Below are 10,096 nucleotides of genomic sequence, written 5' to 3' on the forward strand. Positions count from 1 at the left end.
TAGCAGTATGTCATTAGATGTCATTTTTATTGCTACACTTTTTTTTTTTTTTGCAGAACATTAGTATTTCATTTTCTCCTTCATCTATCTCGTTTCAGGTTCTTTATAGTGGTGGGTATGGTTTCAGTCTCATGGATTTCATGCTTTAAATCAAACAGATTTTTTTTTGTTACTCCCACAAGTTTCAGCCTACTACTGCATGAGCACATCTTATAGGAGTGACACACCATTGTAGACTGAAGATTTTTTTTAGATGGACTAGTGTTGACCTTTCTCCTTTGGTAATATGCATGTTTCCTTCCAGTGCCATAAATTCTGATCCATAGGAGTGAAGTCTGTAGTAGTCACCAGCTTCATTTTACCATGTTCAATGAGTTGTGTAAGTGCTGTATTCAGGAATACAGCTTTAATGTCAGTTTGTGGAGAACATACAACAGCCTTGACATTACTTTGAGTTGTTTGGAGGTTCCCCTAGAGCCCATTTATCAACAACTCAATTAGATACAACTGATTGCCAGTACTGAAAGCTTCATTTGGTGATGAAGGATTTCATTTGGGGTTTTGTCTCCCCTTTTATGTGGCAATTTAATTTAGATTGTCTTTATATATGTATATATTTTAGAAAGCATCTATTGTGTTTAGCTTTCATATGACCCCTTAAATGTTCCTTAGATTTAGCTGTCCCTCCCTTTGTTCTCTCTTATGAATAGTACAGAAATAAATATAGTACAGCAATTATTTCTTTGGAATATCAATTTAATATCTTATATTAATTTCACAAAACTCAGATCCATAGTATGAATTTCATGATTCAACTTTGATCCTCTGTGAATAACTATAATACTCTTTCATACAGTGCCTGCACCAATCTAACCTTTCTTTAAAAATGAAGATGTATTCATTTTTATCTATGCCCTCTCACCTATGTTATCTGTTGAGATTTTGATAAAAGTCATTCTAATATCTCATATTGTTTTGGTGTGCCTTTCCCTGATAATAAGTAATACTGTGCATGTCTTCACACACTTGCTGGAAATTTGTATTTCTGAAAAAGGAATCCTGTTTAGATCTTATTCTCAATTTGAGTTATTTATGTATTTATAGAACTATATGAGTTCTGTGTATGTCATTAGCCCATGTATTACTTGGGTTGATTCATTTCTTGCTTAGTTTTTTTGTTCTTGTTTGTTTTGTTTTGTTTTTTTAGTAATTTAGGATATTTTAGATAATTATCGTTTCTCAGATGTACAGCTGGCCCAGATTTTCCTACCATTCTGTGAACTGTCATTTTACTTTTTTCCACTCTTTCTTTGAATGCAGAACATGTTTAATTTCCCAAGGGCACATTTGTCAACTGTTGATCTTATTTCCTCACCACCTGGAATCTGACATAAAAAGCCCTTGCCTATACCAATATGCTGAAGTGTTCCCCCTACTTTTTCCTTTAATATTTTCAGAGATTCGGGTCTTATGTTAATGTCTTTAGGACAAGTGGAAGTAATTTTTGTGCAGTGTAAGAGATAAGGCTATAGATTAATTATCTTCCATGTGGACATAATATTTTCCCTCACTATTTAGTGACATCTGACCATTCTCTGGTGTGTATTGTTAGTATCTTTGTCAAAGATCTGTGGCTGCAGCTACATGACCTTATGTCTATTCCATTATTCTATTCTTCTGTTCTATTCCATTATTTCATGTGTCAGATTTGCTGCCAATACTGCGCTTTTTTTTCTTACTGTGTCTCTGTAATGTCATTTGAAATGAAGTACTGTGATATCTTCTGTAACACTAGTTTGTGTAAAATAAATAACTACTTTATCTTCTATACTATCAGTCTCAATATTCTTTCAACAAAATTGAAATCAAACTAACTACAGTTTGAAATAAACCATATGTCATAAATACAAATTAGAATATATCTTTATTTTTTTAGATTTATTTCTTTATTATATGTAATTACAATGTAGCTGACTTCAGACACTCCAGAAGAGGGTGTCAGATCTTGTTAAGGATGGTTATGAGCCACCATGTGGCGGCTGGGATTTGAACCCTGTACCTTAGGAAGAGCAGTCGGGTGCTCTTACCCACTGAGCCATCTCACCAGCCCCTAGAATATATCTAAGAGAAAGTTTATTTCAACATGTAATGTTTTAATATCACAAATATCAGTTTTTCTAAAATGGTGACTATGGACAATTAGAAAGTATCATTTTTTATGCTATGTCTACACTATACTCTAATGTTTATTCATTTATTCCATTTTAGTAATATAGAAGAGAATTTTTAGTAATTTACTTATTATACAGACTGGATAAGTATCATTTACTACACTTTTTAGTAAGAATTTACTGCATTTTTCATTCATTTACTGATGATATTTTCTACTTACTTTGTCTAAGCAGCACAATGTCAGTATAGTGGACCAGTACGAAATGTTGAGGAAGAGGCAGGAAATCTAGATCCCTTTAAGCTAATTAATGACAGAATAATTGAGAATTAATGTACTTTGATGTAGAAATCTAAAGATTTACTCCTGGCATTGCCAAATGAAAGAAACTGCTTTTGTTGGTTGTTTGAAAAAAAAACTATTTTAAAATGCATTTGGTCAACTATGTGTTCACAGAGACCAGGAGATATGTTAACCCATTCAAGAAAAGAAATCACTTCTGGACAATAATTTCAATTGGAGTCACTTCCTCACTGAGTTAGTCAGAGTCAACAGACACTTTCCTCCACCATGAATTGATTGGGGGCTAACCATTACTGAGAGGCCAAACCAACCCTATCTTAGAACCAGCCTCTATCTTAAAAGAACAAAGGAAAAGAAGCCTGAGAACTTGACCCAAAGCTGAATCCAAGCTACAGCCACATACCAGAAAGACTGCATGGCTTGTCCTTGGCCAGAGTTACACCCTAGGTATTTAATAGCAACAGTTAATCAAAGTTTAGTCTGATTGTTTTAGATGTACTTTCAGGCAGTTTGTGATTATATATGATCTTACTTCAGAGCACCTACCTGTCAGCTTACAGTAGTCATTCAGTTAGATGCTTGGCAGTCTAGACCCTGCATCACTTATTTCCTTTCCTATAAAACCTGTTCTAATGAGAATCATGGTTACCTCTCCAAAAACTGACCTGTGGGTTAGTGGTGAGTAAGCCCAAACTCAAGTTTATCATAAAGAGACAAATCCTAATGTGATTACACCAGGAAATGGCTCCTTGAGGGTATTTTAGGGTTTGGAAAAGCCTCCTGGAACATTACCTCTACACCTGTTTACTCCTTTACACTGGCTTGGATTTCAATAATCCATCTAGGAATGCGATTTTTGGTTTGTTTTACTCTTTTCCCTGGTAAAAGCAACTCAAAAGGCCTCCTCTATTTCTCCTTTCCAAACATAATAGCCTTCACAGCAGGTGAGGGAAAATGGGGAGATTCTGCTGGGAATGAGAATTCCTGAAAATACATCGTGTCTAGCTGTGTACAAAAATCTCTTGGAAGGAGGATGTATTTACAGAGAATTATGGACAGATTGGTATTTCAATACTGTGGAGAGACTGGACATTTGTAGGGTCAGAGGCTTATGACATTATCAGGAACAACCATTCTTTGACCCACTGTGTATATGAACTAACACACCATGGTACTAGATAGAAAAACATTTTAGAAGCTATCAACTGAAATTAACATCTTGTGATAATAAATAAAAACTATTAGACATTATTAATTTGGCAGAATACTATCTCCCAACAATCTAAGAGCTAAGAATGTCATGAGACATGTTAGGGGTATAAAGAGGCTTCCCCCTGCCTTAGTATAAGTGCCTCTCTAGTATAAACAAACACTGCATTTTAAATTTGCCTTGACTTATAATTTCCTTTGTTCTGTAAAAAGGGAATCCACAGAAATATAACAAATACTGTGACATTAAAAGCTTTTTATAAACACTAAACAAAGGGGTCTCAGGCATCCTTTTCCATAGGTCATCTGAAAAGTTCTTCAACACATTCTTGGTACTACTTACCTACTTTGCATACTATATGAAATATGTAAATCCTTCAGCCTCTTCTACTGGGACAAGACCATCATTGGCTTAGACTTCTTCTCAGGTACCTCTGAATCAGCAAACCTATTCCTCAAGGCCCTAGCTCCCTAGGATATCGAGAGATATCCACTTACCAATCTGAGTTGCAAAAAGCAGTGCCAGGATGCAGATGCTCTCTATGACCCCTTCATATTTTCAAACCTGCAGCATCTGAGTGACTCATATACTACCAAGTTCAGCTGTCAGACCAAGGTGCAACATTGGCTGTTTCTGGAACACAGATTCTGTCACTCTCAGGAAACACTTTCAAGAAGATTCTAAATCAACTATGCTAGTTTCCTCTCAATCACCACTAATTTTTCAGCTCTCAGGAACAGGAATCAAGTATTCCAGTGAAGCAAAAGTTTCACTTTAATTCTGGTATCTTGTTAATAACAGCTGATACTTCAGCCCCAACTAAACAAACCACTAAATCTTTTCTTCCTCTTAAATTAGATATTTTATTTATTTTAAATGTTACCCCCTTTCCTGATCCCCCCAGAATCCCCTATCCCATCCCCCTCCTCCTGCTTCTATGAGCATGTGGCCCCACCCACACACCCTCTCTAGCCTCCCATCTTAAGTCAAAAACAAAAGTCCCCCCTCCCATAGAGTCTTTGAACTTCCTTCTGAAACTACACAAGCCAGGCCTCCATTGTCTGCACTCCATTGTCTCAACATTTCTTAGCTTCCAAAGCTCCTACAGGATAGTTCACTGAGATCTCAACACTCAATGGTTTTTCTTTTCTTTTCTTTTCTTTTTTTTAATTAATTTATTTCCATACATTCCAAATATTGCCCCCTTTCCTGATTTCCCCTCCCAGAATTCTTCACCACCTCCTGCTTCCCCATTGCATATGAGAGAGTGCTCACCTAACCCCTACCCTCCCACTCCCACCAACACTTCCCCCCACCCCCATCACACACATACCTTCCCCCAACTTCACCTCTTTCCCCCCCCCACTCCCCCCACCCCCCACCCCACCCCCCACCCCACATTCCCCTTCCTTGGGACATCAAATCTCTCTACAGGATTAGGCACATCCTCTTCCATTGTGGTCAGGCAAGGCAGTCCTCTGCTACAAATGTGCCAAAGGCCTCAGACCGGCCTGTATATGTCCTTTGGTTGGAGGTTTAGTCTCTGGTAACTCCCAGGGATCCAGATTAGTTGATACTGTTGTTCTTCCTATGGGGTTGCCATTCCCTTCAGCTCTTTCAATCCTCCCTGTTCCATAGGGGTCACAAACCTCAGTCTAATGATTGGTTTTATCTGCATCTGTCTCAGTCAGCTGCTGGTAGAGCCTCTCAGAGAACAGCCATGCTAGGCTCCTGTCTGCAAGCATAACATGGCATCACTAATGGTGTCAGGGTTTGGTACTTGCGCATGGGATGGATCCCAAGTTAGGAAAGTCAGTGAATTTCCTTTCCTGCAGTCTCTGCTCCATTTTTGTCCCTGCATTTATTTTAGACAGGAAGAATTCTGGGTCAAATATTTTGAAGGTGAGTGGGTGGCCCATCCCTCGACAGGGAGGCCCTGTGTATTTACTGGAGGTGGTCTCTTCATGTTCCTTCTCCTCACTGTTGGGCATTTAATGGGGCTAAGGTCAAAGTCATCCCCATTAAGTACTGGGAGCTACTCACATTCCAGATCTCTAGGACTATCTGGAGGTGACCTAAACCCCACAAACCCCAACTGCTTTTCCATTCATTCTCCCAGCCCTTTGGTCTTCTTCCCATCTTTCCCCAGTCCTCATCCTGTCCTCCTTTCCCCACTCCCATTCAGACCCCTTCCTCCCTCTGCATCCCATGATTATTTTGTTATCCCTTCTAAGTGGGACTGAAGCATCCTCAGGCCTTCCTTCTAAGATCAACAATTGGCAAAGGGGACATCATGACCTCTTGAAAACATTTCTGTAAAATAAATGTATATGAGTACACTGCAGCTGTCTTCAGCCACACCAGAAGAGGGCATCATATCCCATTACAGATGGTTGTGAGCCACCATGTGGTTGCTGGGAATTGAATTCAGGACCTCTGGAAAGTCAGTGCTCTTATCAATATGACAAAACAGAAACCTACACATTAGGGAAAGCTCTTTACTAACCCTACATCCAAAATATATAAAGAACTCAAGAAGTTGGACTTCCCCACACCTCAAAACAACAAATAACCCAACCAAAAAAAAAAAAAAAGCATACAGAGCAAAGCAGAAAATTCTCAACATAGGAATCTCTAATGGCTAAGAATCATTTAAAGAAATGTTCAACATCCTTAGTCATCAGGGAAATGCAAATCAAAACAGCCTGGAAATGCTACTTTACACCAATCACAATGGTTAAGATAAAAAACTCAAGTGACAGCACACGCTGGTGAGGATGTGTAAGAAGGGGAAACACTCTTCCATTGCTAGTGGGATTGTAAAATGGTACAACCACTTTGGAAATCAATCTGGCACTCCTCAGAAAATGGGCAACAGTTCTTCCTGAAGACCCAGCTATCCTACCCCTGGGCATATACCCAAAAGATCCTTCACCATACCACAAGGACAAGTGTTCCACTATGTTCATAGCAGTCTTGTTTGTAATATCCCCAAACTGGAAACAACCCAGATGTCCCTTAACCAAAAGTTGGATACAGAAAATGTGGTTCATTTACACAATGGAATACTATTCAGCTATTAAAAATGAAGACATCATGGCCAATCTATCTCTTCAGCCTTAATCTCAGAGCTTTAAACACACACACACACATACACACACACACACACACACACACACACAGACAATGACTGTGCAGCTACTGTGGCTATAAGTTGATGAGAGAATTAGATATTTCGCTCTGGCAATTGGGATAACCCATTCCTTTACAAGATTAAACATTAAAAGAAAAATTCATGTAAATATAAATGTTTGGCTTTATAGGAGGGTCTCTTCCACTATCTTCTTCATTCTTTCTTTCCTTTTTTTAGTTTATTTATTTAAAGTCCATACTACACCCCCCCATTCATTATCCAACTGTTCCACATCCCATACCTCCTCCCCACACCCCTATCTCATGAACGTCCCCACTCGCCACCCCACCTGACCTCTAAACTCCCTGGGGCATCCAGTCTCTTGAGGGTTAGGTACATCATCTCTGAACACAGACCCAGATGTCCTCTACTGTATGTGTGTTGGGGGCTTCATATCAACTGGTGTATGCTTTCTGTTTGGTGGTACAGTGTTTGAGAGATCTCTGGGGTCCAGATTAATTGAGACTGCTGGTCCTCTTACAGGGTAGTTCTTCTCTTCAGCTTCTTTCAGAATTCCCTAATTCAACAACAGGGGTCAGATGCTTCTATCCATTGCTTGGGTGCAAATATCTGCATCTGACCCTTTTAGCTGCTTGTTGGATTTTCTGGAGTACAGTATGCTAGGTCCGTTTTTGTGAGCATTTGATAGCCTCAGTAATAGTTTCAGGCCTTGGGACCTCCCCTGGAGCTGGATCCCACTCTGGGCCTGTTGTTGGACATTCTTTTCCTCAGCCTTCTCTCCATTTCCATCACTGAAATTCTTTCAGATGGAAACAATTATGGGTCAGAGTTGTGGCTGTGGGAATGTCCCCCCCCCCTCATTTGATGCCCTGTCTTCCTACTGGAGGTGGGCTCTCTAAGTTCCCTCTCCCTACTGTTGGGCATTTCATCTGAGGGCCCTCCCTTTGAGTCCCCAGAGTCTCTCACCTCCCAGGTCTCTGGTGCATTCTGGTGGGACCCCCATCCTCCTATCTCCTGAGGTTGCCTTTTCCCATTCTTTCTTCTGGCCCTCAGGGCTTCAGGTTTTTTCCCTCACCCAGTACAAGATCAGGTTCTCCTCCCCCCCTCAGTCCCCCTCCCATCAACTTTCCCTCCCAGGTCCCTCCCTTCCTCCCTACTTGTCATTGTTTTGTTCTCTCTCCCAAGTGGGATTGAGGCATCTTCTCTTGGGCACTTCAGCTTGTTTACTTTTTGAGTTCTATGAACTATATCTTGGGTATTCTGTACTTCCCCCACCCACTTTGGCTAACATCCACTTATTAGTGAGCACATACCATGCATGTCCTTTTGGGTCTGAGTTACCTCACTCAGGATGATATTTTCTAGTTCCATCCATTTGCCTGCAAAACAGTATGTGGTTTATAATTTCATATTCATGGTCATACTATAGGAGGGTCTCTTCTGCTAACTTCTCCATTATTGCTACACATACAAGCATGCATGCATCTATACATGTGAAATATCTGAGTGAACTTGAAAATATAATTGGGCAATCCTTTTTCCAAAAGCTTTGAGTAAGTACAGCTATTTTCTATTTCTTTATCACAAAGCTGATTTTAAAGTACTGAGTTAAATCAACTCACAACTCAATAATAAGTTAACCAGGCCAAGTAACTTACATAATCACCAAAGGTAAGACTGTTGCATAAAATTTTTCAATTTGTCGATCAATAGTCACATTTACCAATGTGAGTGAGACCAACCAGATGAAAGTCACTAAATACTGGTCACACATTCCCATGAAAAACATCATCACAGGATTGATTTTAACAATGTCGACTTTTAGAGATGTGTTTCTTGTAGAGTCATGCTAAACACAAGTACATGCATGGTGATTATCTTGTTCAGACATCAGAGGCAATGCAAGCATCTTCATAGCATCAGCCAGCTGAGAGCCTCCCCTGAGAAAAGGGCCACCCAGACCATCTTGCTGCTGCTGGTTTTCTTTGTGGTCCTGTACTGGGTAGACTTCATCCTCTCATCTATCTCTGTCCTGTTGTAGAGGTATGACCCAGTTGTCCTGACTCTTCAGAAGTTTGTGACGAATGCCTATCCACAATTATTCATTTGGTACAAATCAGTTCTGATGACAGAATAACCAATGTGCGGAGAAATTTGTGGCCAAAATGCTACTAGGCTTTTTAAAAGGGAGTAATTTTTCTCTTTTTTTTTTTTTTTTTTTTTAAAAGAAAAGAGGCCCATGACATATATACAGCAGTTGACCGCCTGGTCTGGCCTCAGTGAGAGAAGAGACACCTAACCCTGGAGAGACTTGAGGCCCCTGGGAGTAGGGAGGTCTGGTGGGGTGGGGACATCCTCTTGGATACCAGGGAGGAGGTATTGGATGAGGACCAGTCAGAGGGCAGACAGGGAGGGGAATAACAATTGGACTGTAAATAAAAGATTAAAGAATGATAATAAAGAGATTTATTTTATTTTATATGTATGAGTGTTATGACAACATGTCTGCATGTGTGCATTCTTGGTACCCATAGAGGACATAAGAGGTCATTGGCTCCTTTGGACCTTAGTAATACTTGTAATGAGTTATTTTGTTCTAACCTCAATTATTTCTTTTTTAAAAAATTGATTACTTTAGGCCATCCAGAGACTGCCCCACCTCAGGATCCATCTCACATGCAGATACCAAACCCAGACACTGTTGCTGATGCCTAAAAGTGCTTGCTGACAGGAGACTGATATAGCTGTCTTCTGAGAGGTTGCAATAGATACTGACTAATTCAAATGTGGATGCTCCCAATCAACCATCGATCTGAGCACAGGGACCCCAAGGAAGGAGTTAGGAGAAGGACTGAGGAACTGAAGGGACCTTATCTGACATCAATAGGAGGGGAGGCCCTTGGTCATGTGAAAGGTTGATGCGCCAGTGTAGAGGAATGCTATGGAGGTGAATCAGGAGTGGGTGTGTGGGTTGGGGAGCACCCACATAAAAATAGAGTAAGGGGGGATGGGATAAGGAGTTTGCAGAGGAGAAACCATGAAAAGAGATGACATTTGAAATGTAAACAAATAAAATACCCACTTTAAAAAAGCTGATTCCTTTAAAACTGTTTAATAGTACAAATACCAAAGCAAGATTTTTCATATGATTTAAGTAATATTTGTGGTACTGTACATTCTTTTGTCATTTCTGCTGCCAAGATGTATGGAGTTCTTTCAGTTCTTTCAGAGTGTACTGGTGGGACCCATGGCTCCGAAC

The sequence above is a fragment of the Mus pahari genome, unplaced genomic scaffold, assembly GCF_900095145.1.
Source record: "Mus pahari unplaced genomic scaffold, PAHARI_EIJ_v1.1 scaffold_6096_1, whole genome shotgun sequence".
Lineage (NCBI taxonomy): Eukaryota > Metazoa > Chordata > Mammalia > Rodentia > Muridae > Mus > Mus pahari.